Source organism: Saccoglossus kowalevskii, chromosome 21 (genome assembly GCF_978046115.1).
Source record: "Saccoglossus kowalevskii chromosome 21, keSacKowa6.1, whole genome shotgun sequence".
NCBI lineage: Eukaryota > Metazoa > Hemichordata > Enteropneusta > Harrimaniidae > Saccoglossus > Saccoglossus kowalevskii.
In genome coordinates, this window is record NC_140661.1 from 26,931,244 (window position 1) to 26,942,621 (window position 11,378).

The 11,378-nt window shown below is 34.5% G+C and overlaps 1 long non-coding RNA gene across 1 annotated transcript; it reads left to right on the forward strand.

The window, feature by feature from the left end:
- The first annotated feature begins 7,920 nt into the window (after positions 1 to 7,920).
- Positions 7,921 to 10,661, forward strand: LOC144364039 (uncharacterized). Its single transcript, XR_013422809.1, has 2 exons — positions 7,921 to 8,041; positions 10,152 to 10,661. It is a non-coding gene; the product is annotated as an uncharacterized LOC144364039 (long non-coding RNA).
- Positions 10,662 to 11,378: the final 717 nt, after the last annotated feature.

Consider the following 11,378-nt stretch of genomic DNA (forward strand, 5'->3'; position numbering starts at 1 on the left):
CTTTCGCAACATCTGTGACACACACATATTTGACATAGTAACAGAATATTAAAAATTATTAAAATATAAGTTTTCTTTGATTTTACATTACAGTTTTGTTGTTTATTATAGCCTTGCTCATCATTATCTTCCTCGTATCACTTTTCTCATTATTTACACATCCACTAACTTTTTAGTTTTTGCAATTTCAATACATTTTTTTATTTTTTTTAAATAATGTAACACTCTGGACCAACACAGTTTCGGAAATTATTAGCGGAGCTTGGTAATTTAAACAAAGATGATAATAAGGTTGATTGTATTAGTGGAGGGTCATGGCTTAGCCACTTTCAAATTCCTATATTCAAATAGTAATAAGGATTTCACCAAGCATGTGTAGAGAATTATTTAATAGCAAAGAAAAACACGATGCAAGCGAAATGGCGGCTAAAGAAGTTGTATCTCTAAATTGTTTAACTTAACCTTGAAGTCAGGTACTTTTCCTTCATCATGGAATTGTAGTTTTATTATTTCAATTTTCCAATCAGAATTATGTATAGAATAGTGTTATCGCAACAATTTGAAAATAGCTTTCACGAACAACACAATCTGAATATTGACAAGTTCTTATAAAATATGTTTCCACAGATAACATGCTAAAAAAATCATTATCATCATTTTAGAAAGTGTTAATGAGCTAAGTATATCAAATGATGCGTTTCATGATTAAGCATGAAGCATGTTGCACTATTAATCATAACATATGATAAACAGATGACATAATCAAGTAACTTTTTTTCTAAATATAAACAGTAAAAAGGTAAGTTTGAGTATAAAATTTAAAAAGAAACAGACATATATAATTGTTGTAAAGAATACTATTAATCGCATGAAGAAGTGTCCTTGACTTATGTGCAGCTGAATAGGTGTGTTCACAGAAATTTCAATCATTCGTGTAGATACAGTACACAATAATTGAACATTGACACTTCAAAACAGATAAGTAACGAACTGAAACGAACACTAACATATTTAAAGCCTTTATTCATTGACTGAAAATCAATCAAAATTAAAGTTGACCGTGATGGTGAAAGATTAATTCAGTCATTAACATTACTGAAAGCATATCGTATTTCACATACATGTGATGTATACATATGTTGTACATTACCAGCAAATGAAAAAAACAAAAACGGCCGCTTGGTTGCATCCAGGTCTTCAGAGGGCGCCATCTATATCTCTATGTGGTTATATTTATACAAAAAAATCACACCTATTGCCGCTTTAATTACAGATACCTTACAATGACAAATTATTTTCAGTTTATAAATAATTCGGCAAACAGGACGAGCTTAAGTGTGAAAACAATCAAACCGCACTATTACAATATCAGCATTGTCACAGAGTATGAACGTTATTTACATCCGTGATGCGGTGTGTTAACCATGTTGTATTTTGACAAAATAATCATCACATCATTCGTCATAATAACTGTCATGTTCTTCAAACGCCAGGCGCTCTGTCATATTATTTTGTTCAGCGTTACAAACATTACATTCCAACTATAAACAACCATGTTAATAACCATGTGAATAACCATGTGAGTAACCATGTGAACAACCATGTGAATAACCATGTAAATAACCATGTGAACAACCGTGTGAACAACCGTGTGAATAACCATGTAAATAACATGTGAACAACCATGTGAATAACCATATGAACCACCATTTGAACAACAGTGTGAACAACCATGTGAATACCCATATGAACAACCATATGAACAATCATGTGAATAACCATATGAACCACCATGTGAACAACAGTGTGAATAACCGTATGAACCACCATGTGAACAAATATGTGAATAACCATGTGAACAACCATGTTAACAACGATGTTAACAACGATGTGAATAACCATGTAAATAACCATGTGAACAAGCATGTGAATAACCATATGAGCAACCATGTGAATAACCATATGAACAATCATGTGAACAATCAAGTTAACAACCATGTGAATAACCAGGAAATAATCATGTGAACAGCCATGTTAATAACCATAAAAACAACCATCTTGACACTTTTACTAATTATGTTTCATGTTTTAGACACTTAACTAATTGATAAAGGCTTTTTTTAAAACTGACTTTGTTCATGGTTTTACAGCTATAAGTAAAAATGCGTTCGTCCATGTTTAAACAACACCATGTTTTCTTTACGAATTAATTTGTGGTTAAGCAAGAAAAAATATTGTTCATTTTTTTTCCAAAATATACAGAAGGATTACCAAAGTTAAAATTGTTATAAAACCCACATTCCACTAGCGGATTCATCGTGATTTGACAAGTTACTATCAATGTTTGTTCCTAACAAATTAAAAACATTCAGTTTCTGTCAGCAGTTCGTTAGTAGGTTGTAGTGGCCCTCATATATGTAGTGTTTGCAATATTTACTTTCAAACGTCTGTTTATAAATTTGGTATGTCTAAACATATATATTGCTTTATAGGTATGAACTTTACACAAACATAACAAGCCATCTGATTGGCTGAAACGAGGTCCTACATCTGGTATTAAAGCACCTGTATCGAGATCACACAACTGTTGGTGTAAGATCAACAGATTCGAACACTTGTTACCTAAAATGTGAAAGTTATTCACTCAGGAGCGTGTGCGTCCTTTGCTGCATATTACACAGTCATCAACACTTCCGTCGTTTTCCCTCACAGGGTTAGTCCGTTTCGTAAATTGGTATAAATGCAATCAAATCATAATTAACATTTATGCCATTTCGTTTACGTACAGAAATAAACTATTGTCGGTTTCACCGTAAGTCTGTTGAAATATATTGAAATATTATTGTTGGAGCAAATTATCATCATCCACGTAAGATATTTGCTCGTTTTGAGCCTTTGAAGTTGAATACGGAATATTCAATATACACTAGATTCTGACTCCTGAAAATCTATTATAATTCCAGTTTACACAAACACAACCTTGACATTATTGAGTATTAACCAAAGTTTAAGAACTGGATAACTTGGATTAAACTAATACATACCACTATCGCCATGTAGATTTTATCCCCTAACAATACAAAAATACTGCGTGTAAGTGATGCGATAATTAATCAAAATTTCACTTCAATTATATACCGTATCATTTTTCAAATTAAGTTTTCAGAATTGTAACACTATTAGGTGATTTAATTTAAAGATGTATGGACTGTAACATCCCTTGAGATAGTAGTACAAAGTAAGGAAAGACGTTGAATTCACATATATCAGCATAATATAAACAACTATTTCATATCCTGACATGCTACAATAAGGTTATAAACAACTCACCTGGGTATGCAGTAGCACACATAACACCTCTCGGGAAAAAAACATATTCGGAAAAGAAACCTCTAAATTATTAAACTTCTGAATAAAAAATACCTCAGCTGAACTTCAGGCTTGATATTTTCTGGCAATTTCGAATCACAATTTGTTTATACAATGCTTATGAATATAATTAAAAAATTGAAAAATATCACTCTGGTTATTCATGTGGGTATACAGTGGAAATTGTGCATTGAACTACATTATTAGAGCATATCAGCAACTCAATTATCGGTTTGTTAACACGTTTTTTGAAATAGTGAAGTGAATAATGAGTCAGATTTATTCTCAAAGCATTTTTTGCCTAAATATTCTAATACAGTCCTCCCCAAATCCGTTTTCTAAAACACACTAAAAACTAGAATCATCCCACGAGAAGAAAGACGAGTAATCTACGTGAAATAAGAAATGTTCTACTTATTTGTTGGCTCATTGCCAAGTGACACAAAATAATAACTCGTCACGCAATTAAAAACATAGATCAATAATCTTCAACTAAAATTATTCCTACCGCGGAACACTTTGCAGGTACAGGTTGGATATACGAGTGTTCTTCAAAATAAAAAAAAACATCCCCTTTCTACTGATCTTTATAGACATTTATCCCAGTTTTTTTAGAAAAATCAAAACACCAACATCTCAGAGACACATCGTGAAGATTCATTGCCGTGTCGTTCTGTTCCAACGTCTTTGTCAATTTGATATTCTTGATGACACCTCAACAACAAGGTCTTCCGCTGTCATAATTTATTTTCTTTTTGTATGAACATTTGTCCGCAACAAAATAATATGACACACATCACGGATGAAAATAACGTTCATTCCGCCCTTACCTGTCTGTCTATATATCATGTTTAGTCAATGCCGGTAATGTACTAAAGCTACTGACAGTAATGTCCTGTGTCGATTAATGTAAAGATGGGGTTTGTTTGGTGATTCCAAATAAAGAAAGAAATTTGTATATGTTCAGCAAATTGGAATTTGAAAATTGTAATAAAAAATACAGAATACTCCAATAAATCATAATGTCTTTTTATGTCACAATATTTCCGCAAAGGTGATTAATATGTCGATAAATAATCTGCAGGAAACGATAATTTTCCAACCTTAAACAAATTGTCCGAGGATTCAGTATTTGTAACGGAAAACATAATATTTCAGTTAAATGCCTGTACAATATATACTTAAAACGTGTTACGTACGCAATGTATGACCGTATTCGAGTGTTGTTCACAATTTAAATCAATTGGAATAATTAATGTTGAATTATAATTTAGACTGTTTTTAAAAGCTTACGATTCAGAATTTATTTAAAGAAAAGTAACTGATAATGTTAGTGTATTTGGCAATAATGCTTTTGTAGCGATTCATGATGTTTCTCTAATTTTTTTCTCTTGAATAGAATTTTTACTGTTGACACATTTCAAGCAACACTAATTGTTTTTGTCGAAGAATCTGACATGGAGGACATACAGTTGTTCTGGGTGACAGGAAAGATCATCTTTCAACGAAGCTGTTAACAAATTAACAAACTATGTTAGCAACTATTTGTTAGCAATGGGTTTATTATGTTTGTGTATGCAAAAAAACGACAACAACTACTATTGTTTAGAATTCACCGAGAAGCTCTGTGTACATGTATAGAAAATGATAATATGGTCGTTCCGAGGCCCATCTGCTAAAATAATTACCACACCCCAAATCCTTCAGGGCAGTTTTAGTTTTATATTATTCTATATGTTGAATTTTGTTAGAATGTATTATATAACATTGAAAAAAAATATTTACACAAGCAAAAAAACACGACCCAGCTAGGCAGAAATCGACTGTGCAATGTCGTCTAATGCTCACGTAATATATTCTGCCATTCGATAGTTTATTATGTTTTCTTGAATAATGGAAATCATTCTTTAAGTCATTTATTCTCATCACATTGGAAATTCAATTGCGATTTAAGCCTACAGCTGGTCGCACATTTGATGAATATAATACACAATGCACTCATCACTTGTCGTTCTATACATGATGCGTATTTGTATGTGTGTTTGTGAATGTCATATTTTTAATAGCAGTTTATCATCTTCTCTGGTCTAATGGAAATTGCTACTTATTAATTATATGCGTCTTGAAGTGTTTAATGTATTTTGCAGCTATACTGAAAGAGTGTCAAAAACAGAACAACTGTTCCCGAGGAATAAGCTGAACCGCATGACATTCACAGAATTAACAGAAACGATGTTCAATTAATATTTTATGTTTACGTATTTATTTATTTATTTATATGCATTGATGCTAGTCCAATACACGTAAAATTGCGTCGAAAACATTTCTTTGTATTTATAAAGAGATTAAATGCATTGTAAACATTGATTAATATATTTTAATTGGTAATTTATCAATCTGGTTTGGTTTATAATAATTTGGTATTAACTATAGTGTGCATTCACGGCACTCAGAGTATAACATGTGATAAACAGACTACAATATGTACCCTTTTTATCATAATGTTTACATGAGTCACAATACTGCAAGTTTAGTAACCATATGTTACAAATGACGAATACGAATATACAAATACGAATACGCTGCGTTATGATATGTAGCTGATAATTGGTGAATGATTAATGAAATGCTGCGTACGTTTAAATGTCCAGTCTAAGTTCACTTCGAAAGGCGGTGGTCACATGTAAATATTTTACATTTTACATGCGTTGTATACGTCGCTATGAGTTCCATATCGAACAGGACGCGGCGCGATGACCGCTGCCCTTTAAATTGGGTTACAATATTCATCGCAATCGAAGACAAGTTTTTAATACGTGTATCACATATTACGTGGTGAACCGTGAAAAAATGAATAATTGGGATTTTTGTATTTTGTATGTTGTAGTTATATATTGTGCTTGGTGACTTGAACTGCGTTCGGAACTGCGTGCATCCTCATAATTACCATCATGCATCAGACTTAATATAACAAAACAGTTTGCCAAGGCTATTACAAAAGCAATGTACAAAGTGTCTAGTCTAATGCACATCATCCGCGAAAATTCAATCTCACTTTAATCAGTGAAAATTCTCATGTCTAGTTAATGTTCTCAGTGCCAGAAATCTGATCATTAACATTTATATCTATATAAGGAACATTATGCATCCAACATACTCTAGAAGACATCAGATTTTTCAAGACCTATAGAGGTACGTTCGATAGAGTGAGTTTAGCTTTTTTCTCTCTAATAATCTTAGAAAGTTTTCTTTGTACCATGATTTTACCCCGTGGTTGGCTTTCTTCACATTGTTATATGATTAATATTATTTCACAAATTTGCAATGCCAGACCTGTAGGCAATTGTTGTGATATAGCATTAGCTAGTGGCCATATATGTAAGTGCCGGGATTGTCAAAAAATGACTGATATTTCTATAACAACTTTATTGATAATGACTCCGATTAATTTATATATGTGGCACCCGAGGTGAAGCGCAATCGCAATCGTTGCGTTTTAGACGTTTTCTCCTCGTCTCTAGCGCAATCACGATAACAAATGTATCGAACTTTTGCTATAAAAACAAATCATTATACGTTGTTACTTGAGTTTGTTGGTGACTGATTAATGAGGCAATGCATCTATCGTCATTGTCTATTTGTGTGCGAAAATGAAATAACATTTACTGATCTGTTATAATTAATTTTCAACTACTATCCCAAATGACTATTATGTTCACAATGACTATAATATCTACAATGGGTATCATGTCTACAACGATTATCATGTCTACAATGATTGCAATGTCTACAAAGAATATCATGTCTACAATGATTATCATGTCAACAATGACTATCATTTCAACAATGACTATCATGTCTACAATGACTATCATGTCTACCATGACTATCAAGTCTACAATGATTGCAATGTCTACAAAGAGTATCATGTCTACAATGATTATCATGTCAACAAGGACTATCATGTCTACAATGATTATCATGTCTACAATGACTATCATGTCTACAATGCATATTATGTCTACAAACACTATCATGTCTACAATGATTGCCATGTCTACAATGACTATCATGTATATAATGACTATCAAGTCTACAATGATTGCCATGTCTACAAAGAGTATCATGTCTACAATGATTACCATGTCTACAGTGACTATCATGTCTACAATGATTATCATGTCTACAATGAATATCGTGTCTACAACGACTACCGTGTCTACAACGACTACCATGTCTACAACGACTGTGGTGTTACAATGACTATTATGTCGACAACGACTATCATGTCTACAACGACTATCAGGTCTACAACGACTATCATGTCTACAACGACTATCATGTCTCCAATGATTGCCGTGTCTACAAAGATTATCATGTCATTGTGACTACCATGTCAACACTGATTATTCTGTCTACAATGATTACCATGTATACAATGATTATCAATCATTATCTGTTTGCACTTTTCACTGGCCATGTGTATTTTTATTTGTTCTTGCTAGTGGAAAAGCTGTGAATAAAATGTTTACTAAGATAACAACTACGCTGGGGTTTATATTAATGTTAAGTATATTATCGCAATGTACAGCGGAGCCCTATTGCTTTGATGGATGGACAGCTATGTGTGGCAAGAAACCCGCTGTTAAGAGAGTCGCTGCTCCCATGAGAGGTAAGATGGAGACACTGTTTTCTATATAAAAGTATTTGGATATATAAATATGCAGACTATTAAACTGTCTTTTAGACTAGGTAGGAATGTTAGTGCAGTCCAGAAAAAACTACACTAACTCTTCAATATTCGAGTAAACGGGACTATTTATTCCCTTAACTTTTCGAGGTGGGGATAATCACACAAGTTAAGAAATTGTATCTATATAATGACGTATTTGACGTCATTATTCTTTGTGATTCAGTGTTACCGGTATGTGATTATCCCCCTAAAGTGATTGTCACCGATATGTGTATTTCGCTTCTCAAAAGTGCCTTTGCGCATGCTCCATTGGCGCACCACGGAGCCCTATACCAGGACCGATTACATCGGATTAAATACAAATCCTAGAATGGGAAACGTTAACAAATCTGGGAATGACAGTCAACATAGGAGTTTCATATTTGGGTAAAATATTGCTACACAATATAAAATGTATTGTATACTTTTGCAATTCCATGTGAAGTTTTTCCACAGCAATCATGGATAAATTGAACTCTTTTGGGGGTCTCGTCCTTGTATTTGTCATAAGTCGATGACAGTGCTGTCAAGGTAGTATACATTAAAGTGCTGCTAGACCATACAGTTAGCATTCTAGACCATGCAGTTAGCATTCTAGACTATACAGTTAGCATTCTAGACTATACAGTTAGCATTCTAGACTATACAGTTAGCATTCTAGGCTATACAGTTAGCATTCTAGGCCATACAGTTAGCATTCTAGACCATACAGTTAGCATTCTAGACCATACAGTTAGCATTCTAGACCATACAGTTAGCATTCTAGACCATGCAGTCAGCATTCTAGACCATGCAGTCAGCATTCTATACTATGCAGTCAGCATTCTATACTATGCAGTCAGCATTCTATACTATGCAGTCAGCATTCTATACTATACAGTCAGCATTCTATACTATACAGTCAGCATTCTATACTATACAGTCAGCATTCTAGACCATGCAGTCAGCATTCTAGACCATGCAGTCAGCATTCTAGACCATGCAGTCAGCATTCTAGACCATGCAGTCAGCATTCTAGACCATGCAGTCAGCATTCTAGACCATGCAGTCAGCATTCTAGACCATGCAGTCAGCATTCTAGACCATGCAGTCAGCATTCTAGACCATGCAGTCAGCATTCTAGACCATGCAGTCAGCATTCTAGACCATGCAGTCAGCATTCTAGACCATGCAGTCAGCATTCTAGGCCATGCAGTCAGCATTCTAGGCCATGCAGTCAGCATTCTAGGCCATGCAGTCAGCATTCTAGGCCATGCAGTCAGCATTCTAGGCCATGCAGTCAGCATTCTAGGCCATGCAGTCAGCATTCTAGGCCATGCAGTCAGCATTCTAGGCCATGCAGTCAGCATTCTAGGCCATGCAGTCAGCATTCTAGGCCATGCAGTCAGCATTCTAGGCCATGCAGTCAGCATTCTAGGCCATGCAGTCAGCATTCTAGGCCATGCAGTCAGCATTCTAGGCCATGCAGTCAGCATTCTAGGCCATGCAGTCAGCATTCTAGGCCATGCAGTTAGCATTCTAGGCCATGCAGTTAGCATTCTAGACTATGCAGTTAGCATTCTAGACTATGCAGTTAGCATTCTAGGCCATGCAGTTAGCATTCTAGGCCATGCAGTTAGCATTCTAGGCCATGCAGTTAGCATTCTAGGCCATGCAGTTAGCATTCTAGGCCATGCAGTTAGCATTCTAGGCCATGCAGTTAGCATTCTAGACTATGCAGTTAGCATTCTAGACTATGCAGTTAGCATTCTAGACTATGCAGTTAGCATTCTAGACTATGCAGTTAGCATTCTAGACAATGCAGTTAGCATTCTAGACAATGCAGTTAGCATTCTAGACAATGCAGTTAGCATTCTAGACTATGCAGTTAGCATTCTAGACTATGCAGTTAGCATTCTAGACTATGCAGTTAGCATTCTAGACTATGCAGTTAGCATTCTAGACTATGCAGTTGTAATAAGATTGGTCACCAGTTCAATTTGTCGCCAATCATATATAACGTGATCTTGCCGATCGTTATTGAATTAATGTTTGTTTTCTCGTTTACCAGATCGATTGATTCAAGACAGTGACACAAAACTGGGACTTCGTAACGCAGTATATCAGCTACTTAGAACACGATTGCTCAATGCTGCTAAATCAAAATTCATCACTGAATCACAAGATACCTCACCTTATAACTCATACAATCATTATCGAACGTACCAAAACACGTAATTTATCGTTAGGACGATACCAAATTTTAAACGCAGGATTATGAACAATTTATGATAATTTTTCAGTGTGTGTGAGACGCTGTTCATAGTGTGAAAACAGTTTTTATTTCAGCTGTATTAAGTGCGTGTATTTATCATGTAAACCGTTACTAAATTTCAGTGGGAATATCATTTTTTCAACCCAAAATTTATGTTGCACTTCATTTTTCACATTTGTTTAATTTATGTAATACTGGACCAAACTTGTTATTGTAGAAAGAAATGAAGAAATGCGTGGTGATATGTTCTGTAAAACGGCAAATGTTTATGATAATAAATTGGAACAACAAACAGTTGGAAAACGATTTTGTGGTCAACAAAAAATCACTACCTAGCTGAATACGTTTGCGTATGTATCAACACTATATATCATTTCACCCAAATATCATTTATGTATGAACATTATATCATTCTACCCAAAGAAGAGATTATTCGAGATTTAGTTTTACATGAATTAAAATAATTATACAGCTCTGGGGCTCATTGTATCTTTAAGCTAAACACTGACTTTTACTTAAAGTGCCTGTGCAATGCTCACCCCAACGTTTCCCATTTTAGATCTGTATTCCACTGAAATAGGCAGATATTGATTTTTTTTGCTGAAAATGATTACTCGTATCCAAGTAAATTTGGGATATTTCTTGTGTTGTAGCCACGCCCACCTATCCTGAAACAGTCGACTGTTTCCGGATTTCCGACTCTCGCCGAAGGTGCGTCACCAAATGCCAAAATGTGAGAGGAAGTCATACCCCTGAGCCGTAATAACACTGGTCATTCAGTATACTTTTAAACGATATACATTTTTCAGTCGGCGTTTTTTTTTCTTTCTTTTTTTTTCTATTTTCTTTTTTTTTGAGAGAGAGTTTTTAGATGTTGTGGGCAGTTGCAGTGAAACGTATGGTCATAGTGTAAGTATTCACACGTTTCTAATCGATCCGAAGGTGCGACATCAGATTCATTTTTTGGAAAAACTGTCCTCGTCCATGAAAAAAACAACTAGGTTTAAAGAGAAACGCCGACAA